The 11,298-nt window shown below is 38.6% G+C and overlaps 1 protein-coding gene across 1 annotated transcript in view; it reads left to right on the forward strand.

The window, feature by feature from the left end:
* LOC105111650 (receptor-like protein 12) overlaps nt 1–11,298 on the forward strand; it is a 34,104-nt gene that overhangs the window by 3,715 nt on the left and 19,091 nt on the right. The window lies entirely within an intron of this gene.

An 11,298-nucleotide genomic window follows, 5' to 3' on the forward strand; every position in this document is an offset into this window, starting at 1 on the left:
AGTTTCAGGACCAGCAGTCCTTTTCATCATGACTCTTTCCTTAGTTAACATAGCCTTCCTATATTGGGATTCCTATTTTTCCTATTTACTGTTGTTTAAGTTTAAGACTTTAATTTACTGTTTCTAGTAGGAATTTTCCTGTTTTTCCGTAAGTGATTCTCTTATTAGAATTAGGATGACAGCTCATTGTAGTCACTTTTTGATTTTAAATAAGAATTTTTTTCAGAAACATTACTCTGTTACTCATGGATTCGAGTATTTTACTCATGCTCGTGAATTCGATTCCAAGTGGAGTTGACATGAGAACATCGCCAGAGTCGCAGATTTAGAGATCTGGATTCCTCTTTCGTACTGCTTCTCTTTTCCTTCATGGTTGTGTTTTATTTTTATTTTTTTCATTAGTTTTATTCGATACAAGAACTATTTTTTCAAGTCACTTAACACGCGTGTTTTTTTGGTTATATTTTTGGTCAAGTCTTTTTTGTTTTGGTTTGGGTGTTACTTCTATAAAAAAAAGAGCCAATGCACGCAGCAGTTACTGTTGACTAGAAAATCCTGCTAGATTTTAAGTTCTTTTTTGTTTTTTTGTTTAACCAGTACACAACCTACTTGCACATACTTTGAAAAGATATTCAAAGTGAGAAATAAATACATCAATGTGTTTGTAACTTAACTCACAAGGGAACTCTAATTACAATATCACGAAGCATCGGTGCTTATTCTCAACACAACTGTTCTTGCGAATCAGTATAAATAAAAAATTAATTCTTCTCAAAAGCAAGCAACTCAGAACACCATAGTATCAATAACATGTTGCAGAACAAACCCAGAATACCATAGAACCAAACATCTGTAGGAAACACCTAGTTGCTTGGTGTGCAATGTTTCGTGAACAGGGGATATGACAGAGTTATCAGATATAGATAATTTAACAGAGGATAGTAGTTAGTAGAAAGGATATCCATGTAACATTATTGAAATGCTTTCATAGAACAAGTGATATTTATCCCACCCTTACAATCTGAAGGAGAGATAGTCTCATTAAAATCCCCAACAAGGCACCATGGCTTAGAAATGTTACATTTGAAATTCACCAGATAGCTCCACAATTCTTTCTTTGAGGAATAATCCATAAATAGCACTCAATCAGTATTGTACTATGTAAAGACTCATTCTATATGCAATAACCTACCATTGTATTCGTGACATTAAAGCTGGGAGAATTCCATATAGAAAGCAGGCCCCAGAAAGACCAACTGAGGGAACAACATACCAAGATCTAGAATATCTTAGTGGAGCATTACTGTTGCTCCAACCTTCCTTTCCAATCCTCCCGCTCTTTATCTATGAAAACCTTCAAGGTGTCCACAATCTGATCATTATCATCATCTAGCTAAAGAATGGCCTTTCCAACTTCCCAGCAAGCTTTAGCTCCCATTCTACTATCAACAGGTGGTTGTTACTTGTTGCTCCGGTTGCCGAGGGGAATTGATCCCCTTCTCCATTACATTAATGTCCATGCCAGAGTATATAACCTTGTGTCTGTTTCTGATTTCATCATCTGAGATAGACATTTCAGTGATTTCCAGGTTAGCAGACTTCTCTTTTCTACTTCTTGATGTTCTCCCTGTTAGGATGCTGGCATGCAAACCCGACAAGATAAAATATAAGAGACCGGATAAAATGAGAAATGGAACACACAAGAATTTACGTGGTTCACCCAATTGGGCTACGTCCACAGACAAGTATAGAAGGATTTTACTAAGTAATATGGGAATTACAACCTCTCTCGAATAATAGGAGAACAACTAAGAATCTCTCTATTATTAGGAGAAAACACCTCACTTACTCTATCACAAATACCTCACAATTTTGTGGGATTACTCTCTCTTCACTCTCTTCTTCTTCTCTCTATTTTGGTGTGCATATAGGCTTGAATGCATTGCCTATTTATAGGCAAGAGTGAGGGTATAATGGTCATAAATTTAGGAGGAATATATGCCTAACAACTCATCCTCCACTCATACTCCACCAATTACAACTCATCTCCCATCAATTATGCCACCTAATTAAATGGCTTTACATTCTCCCACTTGAAGACTTTGATGAGTTAATCAAGTCTTCACACTTGATCTTTTGTGATTCTTCTATCATTTCTATACTTGTCATCTTCATGCTGCTTACGTTTCTGCTAGGCCGTAAGAGGATCTGCACCATATATACTTATCAGTGTTGACCGGTTTCGTCAAAGCATCTGCTGGGTTTTCCTTTGTGTGAATCTTCTGAAAATCCACACTTCCATCTTCCACCACTGTCAGTCCTCAAACACTTGATCTTCTTTTCAGATTCAAGTTCCACCCGCGCTTTGAAAGTTTTAAAGACTATAAGCACATCTGCCTTCCTTCTAATTGGATACACTCAACATCTCCTGGAGAAGTCATCTATGAATGATACAAAGTATCTTGCTCCTCCCAAGGATACAACCGGTGCTTGCCAAACATCAGAGTGAATCAGGTCTAAGATGCATTTGCTCTTAGTTGTAGATGTGCCAAACTTCAACCTGTGTTGTTTACTTGTAACACAGTGCTCACAAAAAGGTAAAGTAACCTTTGTAAGCCCAGGGAGTAACTTCTGATCAGAGAGAACCTTTAAACTTTTTTCTGACATGTGACCTAGTTTTTGATGCCACATCATCGTCTTCTCTTCTGCAGGACTGGCTGATGCGATTGACGCTTCTGCCTCATGATGTGTTTCTCCCATTAATGCAAATACATTTGCAACTGTCTTTCTTGCCTTTAAAACCACCAGCGCTCCTTTGATAATTTTCATGATTCCATTTTCTGTTCGGATCTTACAGCCAAGACTATCAAATTGTCCTATGGACAAAAGATTCTTCTTTAAGTCTTTCACATGTCGCACTTCTGAAATAGTACGAATTAAGCCATCATACATTTTCAATTTGATGGTGCCAATGCCAACAATCTCTAAAGCATGATTATCACCCATGAACACTTTGCCTCCAGAGATAGGTTTATATGTATGGAACCAATCTCGATTAGGAGTCATATGCCATGTTGCTCCTGAATCCATTAGCCAGACCTCAGTGAGCTCTTCTGTATCTGTAGAGATTGTCGCTGCTTCACTATATAAAACATCTCCATCTTCTGAGGTGCTCGCAACACACCCTTGAGATTTTGATGACTCTGCAGAATTCTCTATACCCTTTTTAAACCAACAATCCTTTTTGAAGTGCCCTTTTTTACCACAGTTGTAGCATTTCACAGCCTTCTTACTTCTTGATTTGGACCTCCCCTGCCTTTGACTCCCACTAGAGCCACGCTCCGTTGATCTTCCTCTTGACACCAGCAATGCCTCTGCTTGGTTTGAACTGTTTCTGTCTCCTTTGTTTTTGCGCCTATTTTCTTCTTCCAAGATAGCGGCTGCAACATCATCGAAGACTAGATAATCTGAGAGGATATTATTTGTCAAGTTGATAATGAGCTGATCATACGAATCAGGAAGACTTTGAAGTAGAAGCTCTGCACGTTCATTTTCCTCTATTTGCTGACGCAATGTAGTGAGTTGTGAAAATAGAGTTCTTATTGTGTTGATATGGTCAGTCACCGATGTGGTTTCTGCCATTCGAAGGGTATAAAGTCTCCGCTTTAAGAAAATCTTATTGTGCAAAGACTTGGACTCGTATAGCTTTGTTAGAGTCTCCCATATCTCCTTAGTTGTTTTCTTCTCCGCCACACTTGATAATACTTCATCGGCTAATGCTAAATGTATGTTAGCAATAGCATTGCCATCCATCTCATTCCATTTTGCATCATCAGTGATCTCTGTGGGCCGCTCTCCAATTGCTGCCAAGCAATTGTCTTTCCTTAAAATTGCCTTGATTCTCATTTTCCACAATAAGAAATTACTCCCATTAAACCTCTCAATCTCGTACTTTGCTGCCATTGTATTCACCAAGATCTATTCAGCTATCACCGTTTCACAAATCTGTAACGTATATAGAAATAGTATCGTGTGAATAATACTTCACTAAGTAAGTTCCCAGGAAAGATTGGAGGGGTCACAAACGGTCCCGCTTAAAACCCAATCTCCTTAGACACAACTTTCTAGACTGTATTTAATCACCGCACTGAGTTTCTATATACGCCAACAGCAACGTATGTGAACAGTACCGTATGGATGAATAGTGTCGTATAGGTGAATAGTGCCGTATACGTGAATAGTACTCTTAGACACGAATAACTTTTGTGTATTAACAACACCAACCAGGAGGCTCTGATACCACTACATTGGGTCAGCAAATAGAGGAAAATGAACGTGCAGAGCTTTACACTCCCCTCACGAGTAGCTCATTTTTAGGAAAGTTTCTTCTTTCTTTTGTTCGAACTTCTCTTCTTTTCCTTCTCTAGTTCTGCTATCTCCTCTGGCTCTGCTACAGGTGTGATGAAGACCTCAAACATCTTGTTTTTATTATATTTCACCGGGCCATTTAAGCATGAATGAGATCAGTTGTTGGTCCGATGCCTTATAGTAAGTAGTTAACAGAGGCTCATGTGTGTTAACTAGAGCTATTGAGAGTGTGTTTTCCTCTAGCCCAATACATTGTGATCCATTCCTCCACTCATCCATACAAGCATTAGAGATAAGCCCACCATCATTTGAATAGCATAATCTTTATTGTTTGTTTTTTTTTACGTTGTTCTCACAAGCGTCAATCGGACATACAGATAAAAACCATGGCTTATCGAAACTACAATGTTGTCTACTTAATCAGGCTTACGTCAATCACAAAATTTTAAAGACATGGGAAATTGAACAAAAAGGAAGGTAATTTACAGAATTCAAATGCTACTTTGGGTAATCCACATGAATATCAATCGCATGGGGCGAGCCACCAATGAAAGAGGTCATGCCAAGAGATTTAATTAACCAGGAACAGAGTGAGAACCAATGCACAAGCGATTTAACTCCATGAGAGACAAGCACAGCTACTTTATTACCTTGGACTTCGATTTAATTAAATTAAGATGTCTATGCATAGCTCAATAATTGCACGATATAGTTTGAGAGATTGTGCATGGTTGATTATCAGGTATGTAATAATCTTTAACCAGTCTCTCTACCCTTTCTGTTTTTCTCTTTTTTTTTATTGTTTTGTTTTTCCTCTATTTTTTCATCTTCTTCTCCCTCCCCCCACCTCCCGGTCAGGGGGTATATATAGGGAAAAAGGAGAAAGAGCTACTCTACCCGTGTCCAATCATGTCGAAGGGGTGAAGTGGCTAGCGGTCATTGTGCAGCTACCTGCAGGACTTGTCCCCTCTGTTTTTTCATCTCAATGGGAGGCTACGAGGGGGTATGGGTTGTGTTGTTGTTTTTAGACAAATGAAAAGGAGAGATAAAGACACTGCAAAGGAAGGGAAGACAACCTTATTCCCCTGACTGCAACGCACGGTGATGGTAAATAGTGCCATCAAAATTGCATTTAGCTTTGTCTCTCTCTCTTCACAGAAAAGAGCGCAATTTTTTAAAAAGGTTTTGAAAAAAAAATTTGTATACTCTGTTTTCCTTTTTTTTTTTTGGAATCCTCAAAAATAAATAACAACAAAACTTTTAAATTTCTTCAATCAATTGGATTCCTAGAGTTCAACGTTTTAAAAAAGATTATTAGTTGCAAATTTTTTTAATTTGGTTTTTAATTGACCTCAAACTTTTAGTTTTCTTAAATTTTATTTTTGATTTGAACTAATTGACTTTAAAAATTAAATTTGGTCATCTAAAATTTGAATCTTCTCAGTTAAATTCAAATTAAACTTTCAAACTTAAATTTTCACCAATTAATCTCTTAAAAAATTCATTTGACTAATTTAAAGTATAATTAAGTCCTTACACTTAATTAAATTATTTAATTGGACCCAAAATAATTCTTAAATATAACTAAACTTTTAATTTGACCCATAATTAAATGATATTGACCTATTAAAAATCTAATTATGTGTTTGGACTTAATCTTTGTGCAAATTCATTCAATAATCATTTAATTTAAGCTTCAATCCGTATTGTCTTTTTAATTTTACGGTACAATTGGACTCATTCATTCAAAGTTGCAGTTTCATCTTACTCAATATCTGAAATCCCCTTAGCTTACTTTTGCTAAAATCCTAGTCTCCTTGCTATTATTATTATGTATTTTATTTTTTATTTTAAAAGATAAACAATAAATTTTAATGGGAATAACCTCCAAATTAGTTATGACATTCTTAATAGTTAAGCTTGTTAGGTTGGTTGCCATTAATGTGCAACAACCATTGACTATTGCACCAACCATGTGTACTCATCCAAGATGTCAAAGGTTGGCAACCATCATTGTTGAAGAAGAGCTAGAGTTGACAGCCACCTTTGTTGAAGAAAAGCCTCCATGAATGCCTATAAATAGAGGCATATGCAAGAGAGCAAAATGAGTGAAGAGAATTATGAAAATGTGAAGAGAGTAGAGAGGAAGAGAGAGCTGCAATGGCAGCAGCCTTGCTGTCAAGGAAGTAGAGCCAAAGAGGTGAGAAATGTAGGAGAGAGTGGGCTGCCATTGCAGCACAAAAGGAGAGAAATAGAGTGAGGTTGAGAGTTGTCAAAGAGAGAATGATTTCTCCTCCTCTATTGTTGTAAATCTTGTTCTCTCCCTACATAATGAAATGGCTTCTCCCGTGGATGTAGGCGGTTTTGCCGAACCACATTAAATATTGTGTCAGTGTGCTTGGTCTTCTATGAGCAAGTATCAGAACATCACCGGTCGGATTTCCCAACAATTGGTATCAGAGCACATGGTTTAAAGTGGTGTTTGATTTTGCTCAAAAATGAAAGTTGTCAAAATTGTGTTTTGACCATACCACTGTGTAGAAGAGGAAGAGACGAAGCCACTGGTGAAAACCGTGTCAAAATCGGACGTCGGAAACAAACGCACGCGTCGGCGGGGGTGACTGTCCACGTCAACAGTTCTGCACAGTCATCAAGCACGTCACCTGACATATCAGCACTCTGACCAGTCAAACCGCCACGTCAGCTCTGCCATGTCAGCACCAGTTATCAGCCACGTCATCATTGTGGGCCCCACTACCACGTCACCAGGCGCGAGTCGAGGGACAAGATTCTGTGTGGCAGAGTCTACGTGCAACCGGTTCTGAGATTGAATCTGGGCCGTTTATTAGGCCAGAATTGTTTTGATCAAATCTTAGCCGTCTGAAGTGCGATTTGGATGATTTCAGACTTGTTTCCAGCTAATTTGATCATTCTGGATGCAATGGTACAGTCCGATCATTGAGATTGAGATCAGAAATGGCAGTGACGAATTATTAAAGAGAGATTGCCCGATCAGGAGGCATCTGATGGTCATCATGGTGGTCGATAGAGCTGAAGAAGAAGAAATCACACATGTTTGCCCAATTACATGTGTTAAACTATTATGTGGGGAATTTTAATTGCCTTAATGGAAGGTAAAATTGGGACACTCTGGACACCCGATCATTTGGACAATTTGAGGTGGAGAGTGAAATTTGATGAAGACCAATCTTGACGAATCTAAGCACTGGTAGTCTCGCCAGATGTTGAGAAATCAGGTATAAAACAAGGATACCCCAGATCACTTGTAAAGGAAAGCCGCGACAAAGCTAGCAAATGGTTGTATATACGAAAAGACAGTACGATGAATAGATATGGCCTAAGAAGTTCTGTCTAGGAGATTGAGTTTTAAGCGGGACCGGTGTGACCCCTCCAATCTTTCCTAGGAACTTGCTTAGTGGAAGGATTATCCATACGGTACTATTTTCATATATGTGACAGTTTGTTATGAAACTATTGAAGACTAGTAGGATGACGGCACAAAGGAACAGTTGGGTTCCGTATGATCAAGGATCTGATGGAGTGGTGATTTCTCCAAGGAAGTTAGATTCGGTGACTATAATTTCTCGAGGGGAGAATTGATGAAGACCCTGATAATGGTAGAGAAATACATCAAGGAAATGAAGATTGGCACCCTATTTTGACTTGGATAGATGTTGTGATAGGATGAGCTGCTGTCAAACATAAGCAAGGAATAAGGAGAAATCTGGAGAACCAAAATTGCACGAGAGCACACGAAGATTGTGTAGGAGTACCCAAAGAATCCAACGAGGTACTATAATGAGACAACAGGTGCAAGGAGAATAAGAGTTCTCAAATGAAGCTTAGAGCAGAGACTATGAAAAAGTTGTACAACAAGAAGTCTCTTGTGCTCTTGATAAAGGCAACAAGCAAGGACCTTTCCAATGCATGCAAGGATGGAAGGATGAGCTGTTGCAAATGCACCTAATTAAGGGGGTGCAAACACCTATGATAATAGGCGACCGCCTATAATGAAAGGCAAAGACACCAAAAGAGTTGGTGTAGGTGGAGCTGTTAAGCAGAAAAGGTGTAGAAGCTCCAAACATAGAAATTGAGGTGGAGGATTGCGAGGAGTATAACGCAACTTTCTCTTTCTATGTAATTAGTGGCAGAGAATTTATAGAGCCACTTTGAGGCATCTCAGCTAAAGGAGGATGTAACCGCCTATGAAAGGCGAAGACACCTTAAAAGGAAGGTGTAAGGGCTATAAGATGGCCCATGATTAGACCGCCGTATGACGATGAGCGGAGACACCTCAGGAGAAGGTGCGAGGGTCGTGGAAGGAGCCCAATTCAGAACGCCCCAGAGCTAATATGATGGCTAAGTATGAATAGACAGATGAATAGGCAATGAAAGGGTTATGATGAGTATGAAGACAAATGCAGGATTGACTTTCATGGATATTGCCCCCATGCTAAAGATCAATGAGCTAGAAGACATTTGCCTTGGATAATAAGTGGATGACTTGTGGAGCATTAAGACGCGGCTGCTATGAAGGAGCAGAGGGCATGCGCAGGTTCCGGGAACAAGTTGACTCTTGTCAAGGTGGTGAGCTCGGTAATGGCATTGTAATACTCAAAGTATGAAGACAGATATGGATCAACCTTTTATGGGCTGCCCCCATGGTTAAAAGTGGAAAGCTACCTAGACTCTTGAGACTAAGAGTGGGAGACTCATGGAGAAGTAAGGCGTGGTTCCTAGGGTGGAATAGAGGGCAGGCACAACTCCTGGATGAGTAGACTCTTGGAAGAGTGGTGAGCTTGTGATCATATTGAGATACTCAGATAATAACTGTTGCACTTGAAATATCCATTTGAGGGGGTGTTATAAGCCTTGATGTGAGGCTTGATGAATCATTCCGGACCGAGCATGGTTAATACACTCGAAAGGGAATGTTATTCCAGATATAAGCGTTAACACTATTTAGATGTGATGTGGCAGACCATCTGGTTATAGTGATCAATTTTATGTGAGAAAAGGTGTGCTTTGGTTACTCTGATGATTGAAAGGTTTGGCAAGTACCTGTAAACTTGGCCAAAGATGCTCTCAGAATGGAAAGTTTGGAAGAGCTGCAAGATGCAAGCTTGTGTTGAAAAAGCAAAAGGATAGTTGCCCCATATGAATGGCAAAGGGGGTGATTGTTAGGTTGGTTGCCATTAATGTGCAACAACTATTGACTATTGCACCAACCATGTGTACTCATCCAAGATGTCAAAGGTTGGCAGCCACCATTGTTGAAGAAGAGCTAGAGTTGGCAGCCACCTTTGTTGAAGAAAAGCCTCCATGAATGCCTATAAATAGAGGCATATGTGAGAGAGCAAAATGAGAGATGTAGTAGAGCCAAATATATGAGAAATGTAGGAGAGAGTGTGCTGTCAAGGGCAGCAAGCAGTAGCTGCCATTGCAGCACTACAAAGAGAGAAAAGAGTGAGGTTGAGAGTTGCTAAAAGAGAGAATGATTTCTCCTCCTCTATTGTTGTAAATCTTGTTCTCTCCCTACATAATGAAATGGCTTCTCCCGTGGATGTAGGCGGTTTTGCCGAACCACATTAAATATTGTGTCAGTGTGCTTGGTCTTCTATGAGCAAGTATCAGAACATCACCGGTCGGATTTCCCAACAATTGGTATCAAAGCACATGGTTTAAAGTGGTGTTTGGTATCAGAACATCACCGGTCGGATTTCCCAACAAAGCTCACCTCCTACCTTAAATCAACAATTTACAATTACGTTACCAATTTCTCAAAGTTTCTGAAACCATAGAGTAGAAAATCATAATTTCCCTTCCTATACATAAATTGATAAAAATTAGAGAGGTATGATATCTTACCCTAAGAGTTTTGAACCTCATTTAACACTTTTCTAGCAAGTTTCTTCCTCAATTCTCCTTTTCCCTTCATTGTACCTTACTTCAACTACTTATTTCTCACTTTCCCTCTCCTAAACACTATTCCACACACTTGATTTTCCAAGAAAACAAGGAAAGAACCCAATCTCTCACTTCCTACTCTTCATTTAAGTGAAAAAAAACAAGATAAAAGAAAAGAAAAGTTCAAAGCTTCCTGTTTTTTTCTCATTGGGCTGCCCAGCTGCTTATCAAGGAAGAAGGGAGAGATTTCTGTTCCATGTTCTGAAAATACCCCTATTTGTTGGTTATGAGCTCTATCATCATTTCAACAGGCAATCGGTAGATTTCTTCCAGCTTAGCTTATATGTGGAAGGAAATAAAATTTCCTATCTGAATTATCATTTGATTATTTGTTTATGTCAGAATTTCACGTGGACTAACAACATAAATATGAGAAGTGGTTGTTCTTTGCTACCTCATATCAGGTATGCTGAAGTGGAATGTTAACGCGTCTTCAAGTTGCAAACCAAGACCATCAAGAATTGATGGTGTTCTTCTTGTTCCACTAGTAATATAAAATCTAATGAAGCTCAAGTTTTCGTAATTCAAAAGGCTATGCTTTTTAGTATTGATTGCTGCCACGCTTCTACAAATCAATTGGCTGTAGAGTCAAATTCTCATGATGCCATTACCTATATCAAAGGAACAAATGCTAAGCGATCTTGGCACCTGAAAACTAAATTCAATGATTTTTCAAATGGATGCAATAGGCTTCATTCTGAAAGTTTTGAACATGTTCATAAGAAAAGAATCAAGTTGTAGATCATTTAGTCAAGCAAGGAGTTCTAAGAAAAGATGACTTAGTTGTGGATTTAGTCGTGCTAATAAGTTTTCTCACTCTTCTGAGTTTTTCTATACTCTTCTTTCTATCTATTAAGCTATGTTTTTAATGGCCATAATAGTGAGTGAATAAATCTCTCGTATTTTTAATAAGAAAAAAAACTCTTTGCATATTCTTATTAT

The sequence above is a fragment of the Populus euphratica genome, unplaced genomic scaffold, assembly GCF_000495115.2.
Source record: "Populus euphratica unplaced genomic scaffold, PopEup_1.0 scaffold464.1, whole genome shotgun sequence".
Taxonomy (NCBI): domain Eukaryota; kingdom Viridiplantae; phylum Streptophyta; class Magnoliopsida; order Malpighiales; family Salicaceae; genus Populus; species Populus euphratica.